At 42.3% G+C, this 22,712-nt stretch overlaps 1 long non-coding RNA gene across 3 annotated transcripts in view; it reads left to right on the top strand.

The window, feature by feature from the left end:
* Positions 1-22,712, top strand: part of LOC138854803 (uncharacterized) — a 124,246-nt gene that overhangs the window by 29,356 nt on the left and 72,178 nt on the right. The gene's annotated exons all lie outside the window — the stretch shown is intronic.

Below are 22,712 nucleotides of genomic sequence, written 5' to 3'. Positions count from 1 at the left end.
GACTGTGATGTTCATAATGGATGAATCAGCTCACTACACCTTGTCTTGTTCAAGTTTTGGACTGAGCTCACTAAATATTTTCTTGTTTGTCTTACTCAAGTCTTCGCTTCTGCGTATCAATAATTTTCATCAGACTTTAATCATTGATACGCTGCTCTAACGCAGAGTGCTTGACTTCTCGATAAGGAGATTAGATAAGGAACTATTTTGAGCGTTATGGAGCATAATTCTCTGGAATGCCTAAAATGCTATCATACTGTAGACTTTCAATTTATTGTGTATTTGTGTCTAATTTGACAAATTATTTTACTTAGTATTATTATGTATCTCCAAAGGGGAGCCGTTAAGTGATTGTCAGAATTTTGTCATGTGTGTACGTGCAGATTTAATTGTTATGCGTAAAATAAACTTCTTTTCAAATACTGAACTGCTTCAGTAATTAATGGCTGGTGCATCTTAAAGCGAGTGTAGTAGCCACTAAATTTTGTGGCCACTACACTACATAAACATTATGTATGAGGGTGTAAACAACGACATTACCATGTTTGTTTATTACCAAATAAAAGGTCGTTAACTAATTTCTAATGAGGAAACGAGAAAGCTTCAGAATGACATGTATAGAGTGAATTGTCTTGAAATGTGGATAATGATATATATATATATATATATATATATATATATATATATATATATATATATATATATATATATATATATATATATATATATATATATATATATACCGTCCTGCCAAGTGAGTGTAAAACGGAAGCCTGTAATTGTTTTACATGATGGTAGGATTGCTGGTGTTTTTTGACTGTTTCATACACATGCAAGATTACAGGTACGTCTTGCTACTTCTACTTACACTTAGGTCACACTACACATAAATGTACACGTTTATTTATACACACTCATCTGAGTTTTCTTTGATTTTATCTTAATAGTTCTTGGTCTTATTACTTTTCCTTTTATATCCATGGGGAAGTGGAATAAGAATCTTTCCTCCGTAAGCCATGCGTGTTGTAAAAGTCAACTAAAATGCCGGGAACAATGGGCTAGTAACCCCTTTTCCTGTAATAATTACTAAAAAGAATAAGAAGAAGAAAATTGTCAAAGTGGGAAGTCTGGATGTGCGTGGATGTTGTGCAAATGATAAGAAAGAGATGATTGTGGATGTTATGAATGAGAAGATGAAGGGGATGGGAGAGTTTCAATGGAGAGGAATAAATGGGATTAGGTCAGGGGTTTCAAATAGAGTTAGAGCTAAAGAAGGAGTAGCAATAATATTTAAGGATAAGTTATGGCAGGAAAAGAGGGACTATAAATGTATTAATTCAAGGATTATGTGGAGTAAAATAAAGGTTGGATGTGAAAAGTGGGTTATAGTAAGCGTATATGCACCTGGAGAAGAGAGAAGTGTAGAGGAGAGAGAGAGATTTTGGGAAATGTTGAGTGAATGCGTGGGGAGTTTTGAACCAAGTGTGAGAGTAATGGTGGTTGGGGATTTCAATGTTAAAGTGGGCAAAAATGTTGTGGAGGGAGTAGTAGGTAAATTTGGGGTGCCAGGGGTAAATGTAAATGGGAAGCCTTTAATTGAGCTATGTGTAGAAAGAGGTTTAGTAATAAGTAATATATATTTTATGAAGAAGAGGATAAATAAATATACAAGGTATGATATAGCACGTAATGAAAGTAGTTTGTTAGATTATGTATTGGTGGATAAAAGGTTGATGGGTAGGCTCCAGGATGTACATGTTTATAGAGGGGCAACTGACATATCGGATCATTATTTAGTCGTAGCTACAGTTAGAGTAAGAGGTAGATGGGAAAAGAGGAAAATGGCAACAACAAGTAAGAGGGACGTGAAAGTGTATAAACTAAGGGAGGATGAAGTTCGGGTGAGATATAAGCAACTATTGGCAGAAAGGTGGACTGGTGCAAGTATGGGTAGTGGGGGGTTGAAGAGGGTTGGAATAGTTTTAAAAATGCAGTATTAGAATGTGGGGCAGAAGTATGTGGTTATAGGAGGGTGGGTGCAGGTGGAAAGAGGAGTGATTGGTGGAATGATGAAGTAAAGGTTGTGATAAAAGAGAAAAAGTTAGCTTATGAGAGGTTTTTACAAAGCAGAAGTGTTATAAGAAGAGTAGAGTAGAGTATATGGAGAGTAAAAGAAAGGTGAAGAGAGTGGTGAGAGAGTGCAAAAGGAGAGCAGATGATAGAGTGGGTGAGGCATTGTCAAGAAATTTTAATGAAAATAAGGAAAAATTTTGGAGTGAGTTTAACAAGTTAAGAAAGCCTAGGGAACAAATGGATTTGTCAGTTAAAAACAGAGTAGGGGAGTAGTAGATGGGAAGAGGGAGGTTTTGGGTAGATGGTGAGAATATTTTGAGGAACTTTTAAATGTCGACGAAGAAAGGGAGGCGGTAATTTCATACACTGGACAGGGAGGTATACCATCTTTTAGGAGTGAAGAAGAACAGGATGTGAGTGTGGGGGAGGTGCGTGAGGCATTACGTAGAATGAAAGGGGGTAAAGCAGCTGGAACTGACGGGATCATGACAGAAATGTTAAAAGCAGGGGGGGATATAGTGTTGGAGTGGTTGGTATTTTTGTTTAATAAATATATGAAAGAGGGGAAGGTACCTAGAGATTGGCGGAGAGCATGTATAGTCTCTTTATATAAAGGGAAGGGGGACAAAAGAGATTGTAAAAATTATAGAGGAATAAGTTTACTGAGTATACCAGGAAAAGTGTATGGTAGGGTTATAATTGAAAGAATTAGAGGTAAGACAGAATGTAGGATTGTGGATGAGCAAGGAGGTTTTAGAGTAGGTAGGGGATGTGTAGATCAAGGGTTTACATTGAAGCATATATGTGAACAGTATTTAGATAAAGGTAGGGAAGTTTTTATTGCATTTATGGATTTAGAAAAGGCATATGATAGAGTGGATAGGGGAGCAATGTGGCAGATGTTGAAAGTATATGGAATAGGTGGTAAGTTACTAAATGCTGTAAAAAAGTTTTTATGAGGATAGTGAGGCTCAGGTTAGGGTGTGTAGAAGAGAGGGAGAATACTTCCCGGTAAAAGTAGGTCTTAGACAGGGATGTGTAATGTCACTATGGTTGTTTAATATATTTATAGATGGGGTTGTAAAGGAAGTGAATGCTAGGGTGTTCGGGAGAGGGGTGGGATTAAATTATGGGGAATCAAATACAGAATGGGAATTGACACAGTTGCTTTTTGCTGATGATACTGTGCTTATGGGAGATTCTAAATAAAAATTGCAAAGGTTAGTGGACGAGTTTGGGAGTGTGTGTAAAGGTAGAAAGTTGAAAGTGAACATAGAAAAGAGTAAGGTGATGAGGGTATCGAATGATTTAGATAAAGAAAAATTGAATATCAAATTGGGAAGGAGGAGTATGGAAGAAGTGAATGTTTTCAGATACTTGGGAGTTGACGTGTCGGCGGATGAATTTATGAAGGATGAGGTTAATCATAGAATTGATGAGGGAAAAAAGATGAATGGTGCATTGAGGTATATGTGGAGACAAAAAACATTATCTATGGAGGCAAAGAAGGGAATGTATGAAGCTTGGGTTGTGAATGCTGCAGCGAGGAGGCGGTTGGAGGCAGTGGAGATGTCCTGTTTAAGGGCAATGTGTGGTGTAAATATTATGCAGAAAATTCGGAGTGCGGAAATTAGGAGAAGGTGTGGAGTTAATAAAAGTATTAGTCAGAGGGCTGAAGAGGGGTTGTTGAGATGGTTTGGTCCTTTAGCGAGAATGGATCAAAGTAGAATGACATGGAGAGCATTTAAATCTGTAGGGGAAGGAAGGCGGGGTAGGGGTCGTCCTCGAAAAGGTTGGAAGGAAGGGGTATGGGAGGTTTTTTGGGCGAGTGGCTTAGACTTCCAGCAGGCGTGCGTGAGCGTGTTCGATAGGAGTGAATGGAGACGAATGGTATTTGGGACCTGACGATCTGTTGGAGTGTGAGCAGGGTAATATTTAGTTAAGGGATTCAGGGAAACCGGTTATTTTTATATAGCCGGACTTAAGTCCTGGAAATGGGAAGTACAATGCCTGCACTCTAAAGTAGGGGTTCGGGATATTAGCAGTTTGGAGGGATATGTTGTGTATCTTTATATGTATATGCTTCTAAACAGTTGTATTCTGAGCACCTCTGCAAAAACAGTGATTATGTGTGAGTGAGGTGAAAGTGCTGAATGATGATGAAAGTATTTTCTTTTTGCGGATTTTCTTTCTTTTTGGGTCACCCTGCCTCGGTGGGAGACGGCAGACTTGTTAATTAAATATATATATATACTGCTCTGACGTCAGCAACTCCAACTTTATTAACTGTCAATTAATTAGCGAATTTGTATCTACACAGTTCATACAAATATAACAGTACGACATTCATCAGTCTGCCTCTCTGAACGACTTCAGTCGTTCAGAGAGGCATACTGAAGTTATTTAAAGGAAGAAAACACATCACTTTTATCAAAATAAATTGACCTATGGGCACCTACTCGCTCCAGCACCTGTTTCATTCTATTTCTAAGTAGGAGACGCCGGTGTTGAAATTTTCAAGCCGATTAGACTGTCTTATTACACAGAAACCAAAATAAAGAAGGATTTATATAAAATAAACCAGAAGGCACTTGCGTATACCAATAGTTGCCTGAAACTTTTCCCTAGTTGAAAACTTTAAATCAGAACAGGTATTCTCAAGTTAATTAAACTATCATAATAAATCAAAATGCCAATACAGGAAATAAATGATCAGGAAAAATGTTTTGATACATGAACAGAAAGAAGGTATCCATTAATGGGGCTAGAAAATACTCACCCATTTAACTGCATTAGGAAGTGATATACTATTTGTTAGTGAGACGATGGATTGCTGTATAACCCACATGGGTTTTGAATATGATAATTATAACTTGATCTGTCTTGCAAATTGAATTATATTTTTAAAGAACTGCTCCCAGCACCACCAATTTATTCCAATGCATCTATTTGCTTGCTTGAAATCTAGCTAAAAACTAACCAGTCAATTTTAATATGTCTATTATGCCTATAAAGCCAACTTACGAGGAACACCCGTCCAAAAGTGTTTGAAAGATAGGCTATATTTTAATTTGGCACCGAGGAGAGGATCCCTCCTCTCTCGGGAGTTCAGTTTACTGAGGGATTGTTTTGACTATTAGTCTTCCCTGCTCCACAGCTTCATTTCTAATGTAAGAGCACGTCATGAAGGATATTTTCTAATAACACTGTAATAAACAAGATGAGGTAGAACACTCCTTGTCCAAGTACCACATTATTGCCCTCACTATGCAGTCGTCAGCATACCTCGACCAGTGGTCATGTTTTGCTCACGTGATCACCGGCTGCACACACACACACACACACACACACACACACACACACACACACACACACACACACACACACACACACACACACACACACACGAGGAGAGGTTAAGGGAAATCAACCTGACGACACTGGAGGACAGGAGAGATAGGGGGGACATGATAACGACATACAAAATACTGAGAGGAATTGACAAGGTGGACAAAGACAGGATGTTCCAGAGATGGGACACAGTAACAAGGGGACACAGTTGGAAGTTGAAGACACAGATGAATCACAGGGATGTTAGGAAGTATTTCTTCAGCCACAGAGTAGTCAGGAAGTGGAATAGTTTGGGAAGTGATGTAGTGGAGGCAGGATCCAGACATAGCTTTAAGCAGAGGTATGATAAAGCTCACGGTTCAGGGAAAGTGACCTAGTAGCGACCAGTGAAGAGGCGGGGCCAGGAGCTTGGACTCGACCCCTGCAACCTCAACTAGGTGAGTATACACACACACACACACACACACACACACACACACACACACACACACACACACACACACACACACACACACACACACACACACACACACACACACACACACACACACACACACACACACACACACACACACACACACACACACACGCGCACGAACACGCACACGCACACGACATGACGGAAGGAATAGACTCTGAGGTGTCCCTGTTTGCAGGTGACGTGAAATTGATGAGAAGAATTCACTCGATCGAAGACCAGGCAGAACTACAAAGGGATCTGGACAGGCTGCAGACCTGGTCCAGCAATTGGCTCCTGGAGTTCAATCCCACCAAGTGCAAAGCCATGAAGATTGGGGAAGGGCAAAGAAGACTGCAGACGGAGAACAGTCTAGGGGCCAGAGACTACAAACCTCACTCAAGGAAAAAGATCTTGGGGTGAGTATAACACCAGGCACATCTCCTGAAGCGCACATCAACCAAATAACTGCTGCAGCATATGGGCGCCTAGCAAACCTCAGAACAGCATTCCGACATCTTAATAAGGAATCGTTCAGGACCCTGTACACCGTGTACGTTAGGCCCATATTGGAGTATGCGGCACCAGTTTGGAACCCACACCTAGCCAAGCACGTAAAGAAACTAGAGAAAGTGCAAAGGTTTGCAACAAGACTAGTCCCAGAGCTAAGAGGTATGTCCTACGAGGAGAGGTTAAGGGAAATCAACCTGACGACACTGGAGGACAGGAGAGATAGGGGGGACATGATAACGACATACAAAATACTGAGAGGAATTGACAAGGTGGACAAAGACAGGATGTTCCAGAGATTGGACACAGTAACAAGGGGACACAGTTGGAAGTTGAAGACACAGATGAATCACAGGGATGTTAGGAAGTATTTCTTCAGCCACAGAGTAGTCAGTAAGTGGAATAGTTTGGGAAGCGATGTAGTGGAGGCAGGATCCATACATAGCTTTAAGCAGAGGTAAGATAAAGCTCACGGTTCAGGGAGAGTGACCTAGTAGCAATCAGTGAAGAGGCGGGGCCAGGAGCTCGGACTCGACCCCCGCAACCTCAACTAGGTGAGTACAACTAGGTGAGTACACACACATACGCACACACACACACACACACTAAACTATAGACCTGTGTCACTGACGTGTATAGTATGCAAAGTTATGGAGAAGATTATCAGGAGGAGAGTGGTGGAGCACCTGGAACGGAACAAGAGTATAACCGCCAACCAGCATTGATTCATTGAAGGAAAATCCTGTGTCACAAACCTTCTGGAGATTTATGATAAAGTAACAGAAGTAAGACACGAGATAGAGGGGTGGGTTGATTGCATCTTCTTGGACTGAAAGAAGGCCTTTGACACAGTTCCTCACAAGAGATTAGTGCAGAAGCTAGAGGATCAGGCGCATATAACATGAAGGGCATTGCAATGGATCAGAGAATACCTGACAGGGAGGCAACAGCGAGTCATGGTACGTAATGATGTATCACAGTGGGCACCTGTGACGAGCGGGGTCCCACAGGGGTCGGTCCTAGAACCAGTGCTATTTTTGGTATATGTGAACGACATGATGGAAGGGTTATACTCAGAAGTGTCCCTGTTAGCAGACGATGTGAAGTTAATGAGGAGAATTAAATCAGATGAGGACCGGGCAGGATTTCAAAGTGACCTGGACAGACTGGACACCTGATCCAGCAACTGGCTTCTCGAATTTAATCCCGCCAAATGCAAAGTCATGAAGATAGGGGAAGGGCAAAGAAGACCACAGACAGAGTATAGGCTAGGTGGCCAAAGGCTGCAAACCTCGCTCAAGGAGAAAGATCTTGGAGTGAGTATAACACCGAGCATGTCTCCGGAAGCATACATCAACCAGATAACTGCTGCAGCATATGGGCGCATGGCAAACCTGAGAACAGCGTTCCGATACCTTAATAAGGAATCGTTCAAGACACTGTACACCGTGTACGTCAGGCCCATACTGGAGTATGCAGCACCTGTTTGGAACCCGCACTTGATAAAGCACGTCAAGAAACTAGAGAAAGTGCAAAGGTTTGCGACAAGGTTAGTTCCAGAGCTAATGGGAATGTCCTATGAAGAAAGGTTAAGGGAAATCGGCCTGACGACACTAGAGGACAGGAGGGTCAGGGGAGACATGATAACGACATATTAAATACTGCGCGGAATAGACAAGATGGACAAAGACAGGATGTTCCAGGGTGGGGGACACAGAAACAAGAGGTCACAATTGGAAGTTGAAGACTCAGATGAGTCAAAGGGATGTTAGGAAGTATTTCTTCAGTCATAGAGTTGTCAGGCAGCGGAATAGCCTAGAAAGTGACGTAGTGGAGGCAGGAACCATACATGATTTTAAGACGAGGTTTGATAAAGCTCATGGAGCAGGGAGAGAGATGACCCAGTAGCAATCAGTGAAGAGGCGGGGCCAGGAGCTAAGAATCGACCCCTGCAACCACAAATAGGTGAGTACACACACACACACACACGACCTCGGTAAATGTAAACACAGACAGCACACACACAACACCAACAGCCAATATTAGGCAGCTGGAGGCCGCTTCGCCCAACTGGACTGTGATGTCTCGCCGATGTATGACCTTAATACTTGATTGCTCGTGGCAGCAGCTATAAATCTCTTACATTACACTAATAATTCGCTCACCACGAATGGAAGATTGAAACGATTCCTGTTTTCCGGTCACCTGGTTGCCAAATTCTTTCGTGAATTATCTTTAACTGACGTATCAGTGATTATATATTCGTTCTTCATAAATTTATGTAACTAACATTTACAGAAGAAAAAAACACAGGTGTACATCAAGCAATTAACGGGAATGCATGTTGCTCTAGGTGGAGCTTGGTCAACTCCACTCCAGGGACCGGGATCAACCCTCTAATACTTTAATAACCAGCATGGATTTAGCATTTCACTAAATATAATAGTGTAGGAAGAGCAAAGTGTTGCCACAACATTAGTTTGATCAACATCAGTGTCTTAATTACTGTCAGCAGTACGCTCTTGTGTCTTGACTTTGGAGAATATAACTTATAACGAAAATGGGATTTGTAAGGTTAAAGGCGTGAAGTGAATATATAAAATGTCAGAGAGGAAGAAAGAAATTTTGAAAAAGGAATAGTCGATAAGAAAGGCAAATCTTTTATTTGAATAAAAAGTGAATTATATATTAAAAAAAATAATACAAACAATAAATGACAAAGACAAATTCACTGAAGGTGGAGAGGAAATGTTAGTTATTAATTAAATAAAAAGCTTCGAGAGTGTTAAAAAAAAAAAAAAAAAAAAAAAAAAAAAAAAAAAAAAAAAAAGTAAGAAATTTTAAGTCATTTTTTATACCAAATAGATGAAATGGACGATACTTAAATAACCATATACGAGGTATAGAAATTACTTCTCGGTGCCAAAAAAAAAAAAGGAAATAAGACCTGATGTGATATCATCAGGTCTTAAAAAAATGTGCTATCCACTTCGAAAATTTCATACCGATTCCAGCACAGACGGATAACACACATTGTGCCAGTATTTAAGAGACAGGGAAGATCCTTCAGACCATTGGCTAATTTTCCTTACAAGTGTAAAATTATGAGACATTCCTTAGAGAAAAATAAATAACTGCTATGAGAATAAAAAAAAAGTTACTAACCAGTAAACAATTCAAATTCTGATCTGCCAGTTCAAGAATTATCAGATCTATTAAGTCATTACAATAATAACAGAAATGGTCCACGAAAGAAATGGATTCATTAGACTGTATTTATCTAGACTTCAAGAAACTCTCTGAGAATTCCTCATGAAAAACTTAGGCGTAAACTGCAACAGTGACGACTCCTCTCATCTAGGTCCGGTCTGGACAGATATGTCATTTCAGCGGACCCTTCATCACCAGAGAGATGTAGATGGCTATTGTTGTCTGCATGGCTAATGTTGTCAGGGTACCACATTTGGCTCCACTTCGTAGACATCAAGACAGCTTCTGTACAAAAAACTGGGCAGCGAAAAAAAAAAAAAACTATACGGTGAGATCATTCATTCCTAGAATGACTCAAGTCTAGAACATGTTCATACAATATAATGACATCGATAAAATGAGGTTATCTGACCAAATGAAATCGCTGGATCACAGATGACCCCAACTTCATCCTATACCCTATGTGTACGTCTCATAAGAAAAATAAAGACTCTCAAATGAGCTGAGATACTCAACAACTCTTAGATAGTAAATTATAGTATGAACTCTTAGCAGACACCAGTAAAACAATTGTTTAAATGAAAGAGGAAGAAGAGAGAGAGAAAGGTGAGGAAGAGGAAGGAAAAGAAAGAAGAGGAAGAGGAGAAAGGAAGAGAAAGGGGAAAATGAAGGAAGAGAAGGAGGAGAAAGAGAAAGGAAGAGAAAGAGGGAAACGAAGGAAGAAAATGGAAATGAAGTGAAAGGGGAGTGAAAGAGAGAAGGGAGATGGATGATGAGAAAAGAGGGAGAAAATACAGAGAGAGAGAGAGAATTATTTTCCCAAAATAACTTTGATGACTTCATTTACAGCGCTGCAACTGAGCCATTGCACGAGGAAATTACCAATCAAATTCTCACTTTGGATTTTTTTTCATAGACGTGCTGACGTTGCCTCCTCACTCACCCATCATTTACCAAACACAAAATTAGAAAGACACCTATTAACTTATCCCGAAAATGATAACATTGTTGAACGTATTGCATAGTAAAAAATTATTTTTGAAGTCAGGTACGTAGCTCTTGTCAGGCACAATTTAAAGTGACAAGTGAATATATTCATCTAATTTCTCAAGTGTTTATCATTTGTTTTCCTTTATTTTCTTTCTCACGGTGTTTTCTCTTAGTGTACCAATGGCGCCCCTACTTTTAATTGGGGGTATTTTGCATCACCTGCCCAATCTTTTACTTTCGTAGGGAGTGATTTCTGTGTGCATATTCGGAACCATTCCTTCCAGGATTTTCCAAGTGTAAATTATGATATACATCTCTCTCCTGCGTTCCAACGAGTACAAGTCAAGTGCTTCCAAGCGTTCCCAGTACTTAAGGTGCTTGATAGAACTTATACGTGCAGTAAAGGTTCTCTGTACACTCTCTAGGTCTGCAATTTCACCTGCTTTGAACGGAGATGTTAATGTACAGCAGTATTCCAGCCCAGAGAGAACAAGTGATTTGAAAAGGATCATCATTGGCTTGGCATCTCTCGTTTTGAACGTTCTCATTATCCATCTTATCATTTTCTTTGCACTTGTGATCGTGGCACTGTTGTGATCCTTGAAAGTGAGATCCTCAGATATTACTACTTCCAGGTCCCTCACATTGTTTTTCCGCTCTATTGTATGGCCAGAGTTTGTAGTATACTCTGTTCTAGTTATTATCCCCTCCAGTTTCCATAACGGAGTAATTGGAATTTGTCCTCATTGAACATCATATTGTTTTCCGTTGCCCACTGGAAAACTTTGTTCATATCTTCTTGGAGGTTAACCGTGTCCTCAATAGATGACAGCCTCATGCAGATCCTAGTATCATCTGCAAAGGATGAGACGGGGCTGTGGGTTATATCTCTGTCTATGTCTGAAATGAGGAGGAACAGGATGGGGGCGAGTACTGTGCCTTGTGGAACAGAGCTCTTCACTATGGCAGCCTCCGATTTAACTCTGTTGACCACTACTCTATGTGTTCGATTGGTTAGGAAGTTGAAGATCCATCTCCCCACTTTGCCAGTTATTCCTTTAGCACGTATTTCGTGTGCTTTTACGCCATGATCGCACTTGTCAAACGCTTTTGCAAAGTCTGTGTATATTACATTTGCATTCTGATTTTCTTCCAGTGCATCCAAGGCCATATCATAGTGATCCATTAGTTGTGAGAGGCAGGAGTGACCTGCCCTGAACCCATGTTGCCCCTGATTGTGCAGTTTTTGGGAATCCAGGTGGTTTGCAATCCTGCTTCTTAGCACTCTTTCAAAGATTTTTATGATGTGGGACGTTAGAGCTATTGGTCTATAGTTTTTAGCTAATGCTTTGCTGCCACCTCTATGGAGTGGAGCTATATCCGTTGTTTTAAGTGACTGTGGAATTTCACCCATGTACAAGCTCCCTCTCCATAGTGTACTTAGGGCACGTGAGAGCGGTTTCTTGCAGTTCTTAATGAACACAGAGTTCCACGAGTCTGAGCCTAGGGCTGAGTGCATGGTCATGTTGTCAATGGCTTTTTCAAAGTCTGTCGGAGCTAGGGTAATGTCGGAAAACTGGCATACATTTATGGAGTTTTGAGGATCATTCATGAAGAAATCATTTGGGACATCGTTCCTCAGACTGATTAGTGGCTCAATAAACACAGAGTCGTACTGGGATTTCGGTATTTCACTCATTTCCTTGTTGTGATCTGTGTAAGTCCCATCCTGTCTGAGTAAGGGCCCGATACTAGATGTGGTATCTGCCTTGTTTTTGGCATATGAAAAGAAGTATTTCGAATTTCTTTCAATTTCACTAATAGCTTTAAGCTCCTCTTGTCTCTCTTGATTCCTGTAAGAGTCGTTTAACTTGAGTTCGATAGTTTTCACTTCCCTGGCCAGCACCTTCTGAGGAGCTCAGTGATTCTTCGTCGTCTTCTGTAGAGGGAGCGTCTTTCTCTCTCCAGTTTACTCCTGCTCTTCTTCTTTCTTAGGGCAATATGCCTAGAACATGCTTCAGCTGCCAGGAAGTTGATTCTTTGAAGGCACTGGTCTATATCCATGTTATTTAAGATATCTTCCCAACATGTTTCATTAAAGACATGGTTTACCTGGTCCCAGTTGATGTTCTTGTTGTTGAAGTTGTATTTTGTGAAGACACCTTCACAGGTACATCAATTTGCTGATCAGGACCCCTATGCATGTACGTCAGGACTTCGATTAGATTGTGATCGGAATTAGTTGTTTTTGATATTGTTATGTCTCTTACCAGGTCCTCATTATTTGTGAAGATAAGGTCAGGTGTGTTTTCTAGTCTTGTTGCCTCCACTATCTGCTGGCTTAAGGTGTGTTTATCACAGAGACTTAGTAGCTCATGTGTGTGTGACCTTTCATCTGCGCTACCTCCGGGGATTGTTTCAGCTATAACATTATTCGCTACATTCTTTCATTTTGTATACCTTAGGTTGAAATCACCAAGCAGTAAGATGTTTGGGGATGGAGCTGGAAGGCTTTCCAAACAGTAATCAATTTTCAGTAGCTGTTCCTTGAACTGTTTGGAGGTTGCATCTCGTGGCTTTTATAAAACCACGAGGACTAGGTTTTAGTTCTCGATCTTCAGTGATAGATCTTCAACTTTATCGTTTGTGGTGTTCAGCAACTCCGTGCAGATGAGGGACTCTTTGACATACAGGCCAAAACCCCCTTGTTGCCTGTTCTTTCTGTCGCGTCTAAAAATGTTGTACCCACTTATCCATATTTCACTGTCAAAGTGATCTTTTGTGTGAGTCTCTGTGAAGGTTGCAAACATTGCATTAGACTCCTCTAGAAGTCCACTGATAAAAGGTATTTTGTTGTTGGTGGATGGCTTAAGGCCCTGTATATTAGCAAATATGAACGCGGTTGTATTCTGTGTTTGTTGGGGGGATTTTGTTATTGGCATCAGTAGTTGTAGTTCTGGAGGGCCATGGGTGGCCACTGGCTGCTCCTCCAGTCCAACAAGGCTCCAAGGTGGTGGACTATTTTTGTTATTTCCTTCCATTTTCTTTTTCTGTTTCCTGCCACTAAAAAATCACCTGGAGTTGGGTTGTCGTAGCTACTATTGTTTGTCTTGTGGGGTCTGTGCCTCCTGGTCCCTTTTAGATGGTATGCAGGGCAGTCGATGTTGTAACACTGCTTCTGGAGGACCGAGGAGTGACACATTTTTGGGTGAAAGAAAGTACAGGAAGAAGAACGGCACACTCCTTTAGACAGGAGGTCGCTACAGTTTTTGGGATGCTCAAAGTTGCATGTCCCATTTTTTTTCCTGATATTCCATGTTTACAAATGCCCCAAGCATAATATTTGCACAATTTCACTTTTGGTTGGATAGAATTGTTGGGAGGTGTTTTGTCAATTTCAGCAGGTTCAAGGACTGCACTATAATCCTCAGTATCCAAGACAGGGCCACCCCATCCTGGATTCCATTTATTTTCCTCAGTAGAGGAAGAAGAGGAGACTCCTCCCCTACATCTGTACTGTTTACCTGGAGTTTACCTGGAGAGAGTTCCGGGGGTCAACGCCCCCGCGGCCCGGTCTGTGACCAGGCCTCCTGGTGGATCAGAGCCTGATCAACCAGGCTGTTGCTGCTGGCTGCACGCAAACCAACGTACGAGCCACAGCCCGGCTGATCAGGAACTGACTTTAGGTGCTTGTCCAGTGCCAGCTTGAAGACTGCCAGGGGTCTGTTGGTAATCCCCCTTATGTGTGCTGGGAGGCAGTTGAACAGTCTCGGGCCCCTGACACTTATTGTATGGTCTCTTAACGTGCTAGTGACACCCCTGCTTTTCATTGGGGGGATGGTGCGTCGTCTGCCAAGTCTTTTGCTTTCGTAGTGAGTGATTTTCGTGTGCAAGTTCGGTACTAGTCCCTCTAGGATTTTCCAGGTGTATATAATCATGTATCTCTCCCTCCTGCGTTCCAGGGAATACAGGTTTAGGAACCTCAAGCGCTCCCAATAATTGAGGTGTTTTATCTCCGTTATGCGCGCCGTGAAAGTTCTCTGTACATTTTCTAGGTCAGCAATTTCACCTGCCTTGAAAGGTGCTGTTAGTGTGCAGCAATATTCCAGCCTAGATAGAACAAGTGGGTCATGGTCTTGTTCAATGATGGTTGTATACTTACGGTTTTAGTGGTGGCTGTGGCAGGGTCCCTAATAGAGTCTGGACTGGCAATAAGGCTGGGGGCTGAGACTGAGTCAGCACTGGGGGCTGAGCCTGGACCAGCACCAGCGCTGTGGGTATTAGTGCTATGACTGGGGGATGAGTCTGGTTTAGCACTATGTGGGTGACTAGATAGTTTCGAGTCATTTGTTGTGGTATGGGCATTCTGCATTTTTTGGTTCGTTTTATGGTTGGTAATGTTTTGTTTTCGTAGCCAGTATCCAGAGGGGTCCTTGAGACAGGATCACATGTATGTTATCAAGGGGTCCTTGAGACAGGATCACATGTATGTTATCAAGGGGTCCTTGAGACATGATCAGATGTATGTCATCAAGGGGTCCTTGAGACATGATCAGATGTATGTCATCAAGGGGTCCTTGAAACATGATCAGATGTATGTCATCAAGGGGCCCTTGAGACAGAGTCAGACGTATATCATCAAGGGGTCCTTGAGACAGGGTCAGATGTATATCATCAATGGGTCCTTGAAACAAAGTCAGATGTATATCATCAAGGATGCAGTGAGAATCTTGCCGAGTTCACAAAAATCCAAAGTGTCTACCACGAAAAAATACATGTTGTATTTAAATTTAGTCATAACTTCACTTCTAATAGGAATTCTTAATTGACTCTAACTGCTAGTCTTGTGATTCCTAACGAGGGGCGTATGCCCCACAGGGGAGGGTCGAGGGACCTGAATGTTTTAGTGTATGTCCCACAGGGGAAGGGGAGGGATTTGAATGTTCTGGTGTATGCCCCACAAGGGAAGGGGAGGGACCTGAATGTTTTGGGGTATGCCCCACAGGGGGAGGGGAGGGATTTGAATGTTCTGGTGTATGCCCCACAAGGGAAGGGGAGGGACCTGAATGTTTTGGGGTATGCCCCACAGGGGGAGGGGAGGGATTTGAATGTTCTGGTGTATGCCCCACAAGGGAAGGGGAGGGACCTGAATGTTTTGGGGTATGCCCCACAGGGGGAGGGGAGGGATTTGAATGTTCTGGTGTATGCCCCACAAGGGAAGGGGAGGGACCTGAATGTTTTGGGGTATGCCCCACAGGGGGAGGGGAGGGATTTGAATGTTCTGGTGTATGCCCCACAAGGGAAGGGGAGGGACCTGAATGTTTTGGGGTATGCCCCACAGGGGGAGGGGAGGGATTTGAATGTTCTGGTGTATGCCCCACAAGGGAAGGGGAGGGACCTGAATGTTTTGGGGTATGCCCCACAGGGGGAGGGGAGGGATTTGAATGTTCTGGTGTATGCCCCACAAGGGAAGGGGAGGGACCTGAATGTTTTGGGGTATGCCCCACAGGGGGAGGGGAGGGATTTGAATGTTCTGGTGTATGCCCCACAAGGGAAGGGGAGGGACCTGAATGTTTTGGGGTATGCCCCACAGGGGGAGGGGAGGGATTTGAATGTTCTGGTGTATGTCCCACAAGGGAAGGGGAGGGACCTGAATGTTTTGGGGTATGCCCCACAGGGGGAGGGGAGGGATTTGAATGTTCTGGTGTATGTCCCACAGGGGAAGGGGAGGGATTTGAATGTTCTGGTGTATGTCCCACAGGGGAAGGGGAGGGATTTGAATGATTTTGTGTAAGCCCCACAAGGGGAGGGGAAGGATTTGAATGTTCTGGTGCATGTCCCACAGGGGAAGGGGAGGGATCAGAATGTTTTAGTGTAAGCCCCACAGGGGAAGGGGAGGGATCTGAATGTTTTGGTGAAAGCCCCACAGGGGGAGGGGAAGGATTTGAATGTTCTGGTGTATGTCCCACAGGGGAAGGGGAGGGATTTGAATGTTTTGGTGTATGTCCCACAGGGGAAGGGGAGGGATCTGAATGTTTTGGTGTATGTCCCACAGGGGAAGGGGAGGGATCTGAATGTTCTGGTGTATGTCCCACAGGGGAAGGGGAGGGATCTGAATGTTTTGGTGTATGTCCCACAGGGGAAGGGGAGGGATCTGAATGTTCTGGTGTATGTCCCACAGGGGAAGGGGAGGGATCTGAATGTTCTGGTGTATGTCCCACAGGGGAAGGGGAGGGATCTGAATGTTTTGGTGTATGTCCCACAGGGGAAGGGGAGGGATCTGAATGTTCTGGTGTATGTCCCACGGGAATGGGTGGGATCTGAATGTTCTGGTGTATGTCCCACAGGGGAAGAGGAGGGATCTGAATGTTCTGGTGTATGTCCCACAGGGGAAGGGGAGGGATCTGAATGTTCTGGTGTATGTCCCACAGGGGAAGGGGAGGGACCTGAATGTTCTGGTGTATGTCCCACAGGGGAAGGGGAGGGACCTGAATGTTCTGGTGTATGTCCCACAGGGGAAGGGGAGGGACCTGAATGTTCTGGTGTATGTCCCACAGGGGAAGGGGAGGGACCTGAATGTTCTGGTGTATGTCCCACAGGGGAAGGGGAGGGACCTGAATGTTCTGGTGTATGTCCCACAGGGGAAGGGGAGGGACCTGAATGTTCTGGTGTATGTCCCACAGGGGAAGGGGAGGGACCTGAATGTTCTGGTGTATGTCCCACAGGGGAAGGGGAGGGACCTGAATGTTCTGGTGTATGTCCCACAGGGGAAGGGGAGGGATCTGAATGTTCTGGTGTATGTCCCACAGGGGAAGGGGAGGGATCTGAATGTTCTGGTGTATGTCCCACATGGGAAGGGGAGGGATCTGAATGTTCTGGTGTATGTCCCACAGGGGAAGGGGAGGGATCTGAATGTTCTGGTGTATGTCCCACATGGGAAGGGGAGGGACCTGAATGTTCTGGTGTATGTCCCACAGGGGAAGGGGAGGGACCTGAATGTTCTGGTGTATGTCCCACAGGGGAAGGGGAGGGACCTGAATGTTCTGGTGTATGTCCCACAGGGGAAGGGGAGGGACCTGAATGTTCTGGTGTATGTCCCACAGGGGAAGGGGAGGGACCTGAATGTTCTGGTGTATGTCCCACATGGGAAGGGGAGGGACCTGAATGTTCTGATGTCCCACAGGGGAAGGGGAGGGACCTGAATGTTCTGGTGTATGTCCCACAGGGGAAGGGGAGGGACCTGAATGTTCTGGTGTATGTCCCACATGGGAAGGGGAGGGACCTGAATGTTCTGGTGTATGTCCCACATGGGAAGGGGAGGGACCTGAATGTTCTGGTGTATGTCCCACATGAATGTTCTGGTGTATGTCCCCCAGGGGAAGGGGACCTGAATGTTCTGGTGTATGTCCCACATCTGAATGTTCTGGTGTATGTCCCACATGGGAAGGGGAGGGACCTGAATGTTCTGGTGTATGTCCCACATGGGAAGGGGAGGGACCTGAATGTTCTGGTGTATGTCCCACAGGGGAAGGGGAGATATTTGAATGTTTCGAGGAGCAATTTGAAACATGTCAGAGTAAAATTATTTATTCATAAATATTTTTTAATAAGGAAATAAATTTTTAAATTTCAGTTACATAATTATATTTATTGGCAACATTTATACATGATCACAAATACATATATAACTTCCAGTATTATATTTTACTAAAACAAGTCTAAAAATATGAATTTGCAGCTGTTTTGGGCAGCTATACTGTGTGGAGTGTGTACGCGCGCGCGCGCGAACGGGTAGTCTTGAAAGAGCGATGTCTTAAAAAAGTATTTTACAGTTTCTCTGTAATGGAATGTGATAAAGAAGTGTCTGGTTCATTATTTAGTGATGAAGAGCAAGGAACTGTCAGTTTCTTAAAATGATTCAAATAGTCGAAATGAAAATAAAAATTCCCCCCCTTCAACCGTGCATCAAAATTCTGTGCTTTGGTAAAATATATATTCTCATTTTCACTTTCACTACTTATATTATTTGAATAAAACGACAGCTCACTCTCCTCTTCATATATATATATATATATATATATATATATATATATATATATATATATATATATATATATATATATATATATATATATATATAACGAATCTCAGCATGGTTTTACAAAGGGGCGTTCCTGCCTTACGAATTTATTAACTTTTTTCACTAAGGTATTTGAGGAGGTAGATCATGGTAATGAATATGATATTGTGTATATGGACTTCAGTAAGGCTTTTGACAGGGTCCCACATCAGAGACTATTGAGGAAAATTAAAGCACATGGAATAGGAGGAGAAATTTTTTCCTGGATAGAGGCATGGTTGACAAATAGGCAGCAGAGAGTTTGCATAAATGGGGAGAAATCAGAGTGGGGAAGCGTCACGAGCGGTGTTCCACAGGGGTCAGTGTTGGGCCCCCTGCTGTTCACAATCTACATAAACGACATAGATGAGGGCATAAAGAGCGACATCGGCAAGTTTGCCGATGACACCAAAATAGGCCGTCGAATTCATTCTGACGAGGACATTCGAGCACTCCAGGAAGATTTGAATAGACTGATGCAGTGGTCGGAGAAGTGGCAGATGCAGTTTAATATAGACAAATGCAAAGTTCTAAATGTTGGACAGGACAATAACCATGCCACATATAAACTAAATAATGTAGATCTTAATATTACGGATTGCGAAAAAGATTTAGGAGTTCTGGTTAGCAGTAATCTGAAACCAAGACAACAGTGCATAAGTGTTCGCAATAAAGCTAATAGAATCCTTGGCTTCATATCAAGAAGCATAAATAATAGGAGTCCTCAGGTTGTTCTTCAACTCTATACATCCTTGGTTAGGCCTCATTTAGATTATGCTGCACAGTTTTGGTCACCGTATTACAGAATGGATATAAATTCTCTGGAAAATGTACAAAGGAGGATGACAAAGATGATCCCATGTATCAGAAACCTTCCCTATGAGGATAGACTAAGGGCCCTGAAACTGCACTCTCTAGAAAGACGTAGAATTAGGGGGGATATGATTGAGGTGTATAAGTGGAAGACAGGAATAAATAAAGGGGATGTAAATAGTGTGCTGAAAATATCTAGCCTAGACAGGACTCGCAGCAATGGTTTTAAGTTGGAAAAATTCAGATTCAGGAAGGATATAGGAAAGTACTGGTTTGGTAATAGAGTTGTGGATGAGTGGAACAAACTCCCAAGTACCGTTATAGAGGCCAGAACGTTGTGTAGCTTTAAAAATAGGTTGGATAAATACATGAGTAGATGTGGGTGGGTGTGAGTTAGACCTGATAGCTTGTGCTAACAGGTCGGTTGCCGTGTTCCTCCCTTAAGTCAATGTGACCTGACCTGTCTAGGTTGGGTGCATTGGCTTAAGCCGGTAGGAGACTTGGACCTGCCTCGCATGGGCCAGTAGGCCTTCTGCAGTGTTCCTTCGTTCTTATGTTCTTATGTTCTTATATATATATATATATATATATATATATATATTATATATATATATATATATATATATATATAAACATAAGAACACAAGAAAGAAGGAACACTGCAACAGGCCTACTGACCCATGCGGAGCAGGTCCATGTCTCCCCCTGGATTAACCCAATGACCCTCCCCCCCGGATAAGCCCAGTGACCCACCCAGTTTGGTTACCGCCACTCAAGGAAGGAGCACGGCGCCAGACCCAGCAGCACAAACTAGTCAGGTCCAACTCACACCCACTCATGTATTTATCTAACCTATTTTTAAAACTACACAACTGTACTCGGGAGTTTATTTCACTCATCCACAACTCTATTACCAAACCAGTACTTTCCTATATCCTTCCTGAATCTGAATTTTTCCAACTTGAAATCATTACTGCGAGTCCTGTCTTGGCTGGAAATTTTCAGCACGCTATTTACATCCCCTTTATTTATTCCTCTTTTCCATTTATACACATCGATCATATCCCCCCTAATTCTACGCCTTTCGAGAGAGTGCAGATTCAGGGCCCTCAGTCTATCCTCATAGGGAAGATTTCTGATACATGGGATCATGAAAGTTAAGACACAAGTGCAACATCTGGATATCTTTATTGTAGTAGACGTTTCGCCATCCAGTGGCTTTATCAATACAGATTCTAGGACATGATAGGAAGACAGTAGAACTATATACAAAAGATGAGGTAATCAGTAACTCGGCCTTGGAGTTAGTGTTCACAGCTTCATGGTGGAGGAGAATCTGCAGATTCTCCTCCACCATGAAGCTGTGAACACAAACTCCAAGGCCGAGGGACTGAATACCTCATCTTTTGTATATAGTTCTACTGTCTTCCTATTATGTCCTAGAATCTGTATTGATAAAGCCACTGGATGGCGAAACGTCTACTACAATAAAGATATCCAGATGTTGCACTTGTGTACTTTCATATTGTCGGTATTTTATACCTTTCTTGCACAACATGGGATCATCTTTGTCATCCTCCTCTGTACGTTTTCCAGAGCACTTATATCCATTCTGTAATACGGTGACCAGAACTGAGCAGCATAGTCTAAATGAGGCCTAACCAAGGATATATAGAGTTGAAGAACAACCTGAGGACTTCTATTATTTATACTTCTAGATATGAAGCCAAGAATTCTGTTAGCTTTATTGCGAACACTAATGCACTGTTGTCTTGGTTTTAGATTACTGGTAACCAGAACTCCTAAACCCTTTTCGCAAGCAGTAGTATTAAGATCTAAACGTTTTAGCCTGAATAGCTGTACTCGGGAGTTTATTCCACTCATCCACAACTCTATTACCAAACGAGTGCTTTCCTATATCCTTCCTGAATCTGAATTTTTCCAACTTGAAACCATTGCTGCGAGTCCTGTCTTGGCTGGAAATTTTCAGCACGCTATTTACATCCCCTTTATTTATTCCTCTTTTCCATTTATACACATCAATCATATCCCCCCTAATTCTACGCCTTTCGAGAGAGTGCAGATTCAGGGCCCTCAGTCTATCCTCATAGGGAAGATTTCTGATACATGGGATCATCTTTGTCATCCTCCTTTGTACGTTTTCCAGAGCATTTATATCCATTCTGTAATACGGTGACCAGAACTGAGCAGCATAATCTAAATGAGGCCTAACCAAGGATATATAGAGTTGAAAAACAACCTGAGGACTTCTATTATTTATACTTCTAGATATGAAGCCAAGAATTCTGTTAGCTTTATTGCGAACACTAATGCACTGTTGTCTTCGTTTTAGATTACTAGTCACCAGAACTCCTAAATCCTTTTCGCAAGCAGTAGTATTAAGATCTACATTATTTAGTTTATATGTGGCATGGTTATTTACCTGTCCAACATTTAGAACTTTGCATTTGTCAATATTAAACTGCATCTGCCACTTCTCCTATCATTTCATCAGTCTATTCAAATCATCCTGGAGTGCTCTAGTGTCCTCATTAGAATGAATTGGACGGCCTATTTTGGTGTCATCAGCAAATTTGCTTATGTCACTATTTATTCCCTCATCTATGTCGTTTATGTAAATTGTGAACAACAGCGGGCCCAACACTGACCCCTGCGCTACACCGCTTGTGACGTGCCCCCATTCTGATTTCTCCCCATTTATGCAAACTCTCTGCTGCCTATTTGTCAGCCATGCCTCTACCCAGGAAAAAATTTCTCCTCCTATTCCGTGTGCCTTAAGTTTCCTCAATAGCCTCTGGTGTGGAACTCTATCGAAAGCCTTACTGAAGTCCATATACACAATATCATATTCATTACCATGATCTACCTCCTCAAACACCTTAGTGAAAAAAGTTGGTAAATTCGTAAGACAGGAGTGCCCCTTTGTAAAACCGTATTGAGATTCATTAATCAATCTGTACCTATCAAGATGGCTACGAATTGCTTCGGCAATTATCGATTCCATAAATTTTCCCACTGTGGAGGTAAGGCTTATTGGTCTATAGTTCGAAGCCAAGGACCTGTCACCTGCCTTGTAAATAGGTATTACATTTGCCATTTTCCATATATATATATATATATATATATATATATATATATATATATATATATATATATATATATATATAT

Source organism: Cherax quadricarinatus, chromosome 70 (assembly GCF_038502225.1).
Source record: "Cherax quadricarinatus isolate ZL_2023a chromosome 70, ASM3850222v1, whole genome shotgun sequence".
NCBI classification, from domain to species: Eukaryota; Metazoa; Arthropoda; class Malacostraca; order Decapoda; family Parastacidae; genus Cherax; species Cherax quadricarinatus.
This window is presented reverse-complemented; position numbering and strand designations above follow the sequence as displayed.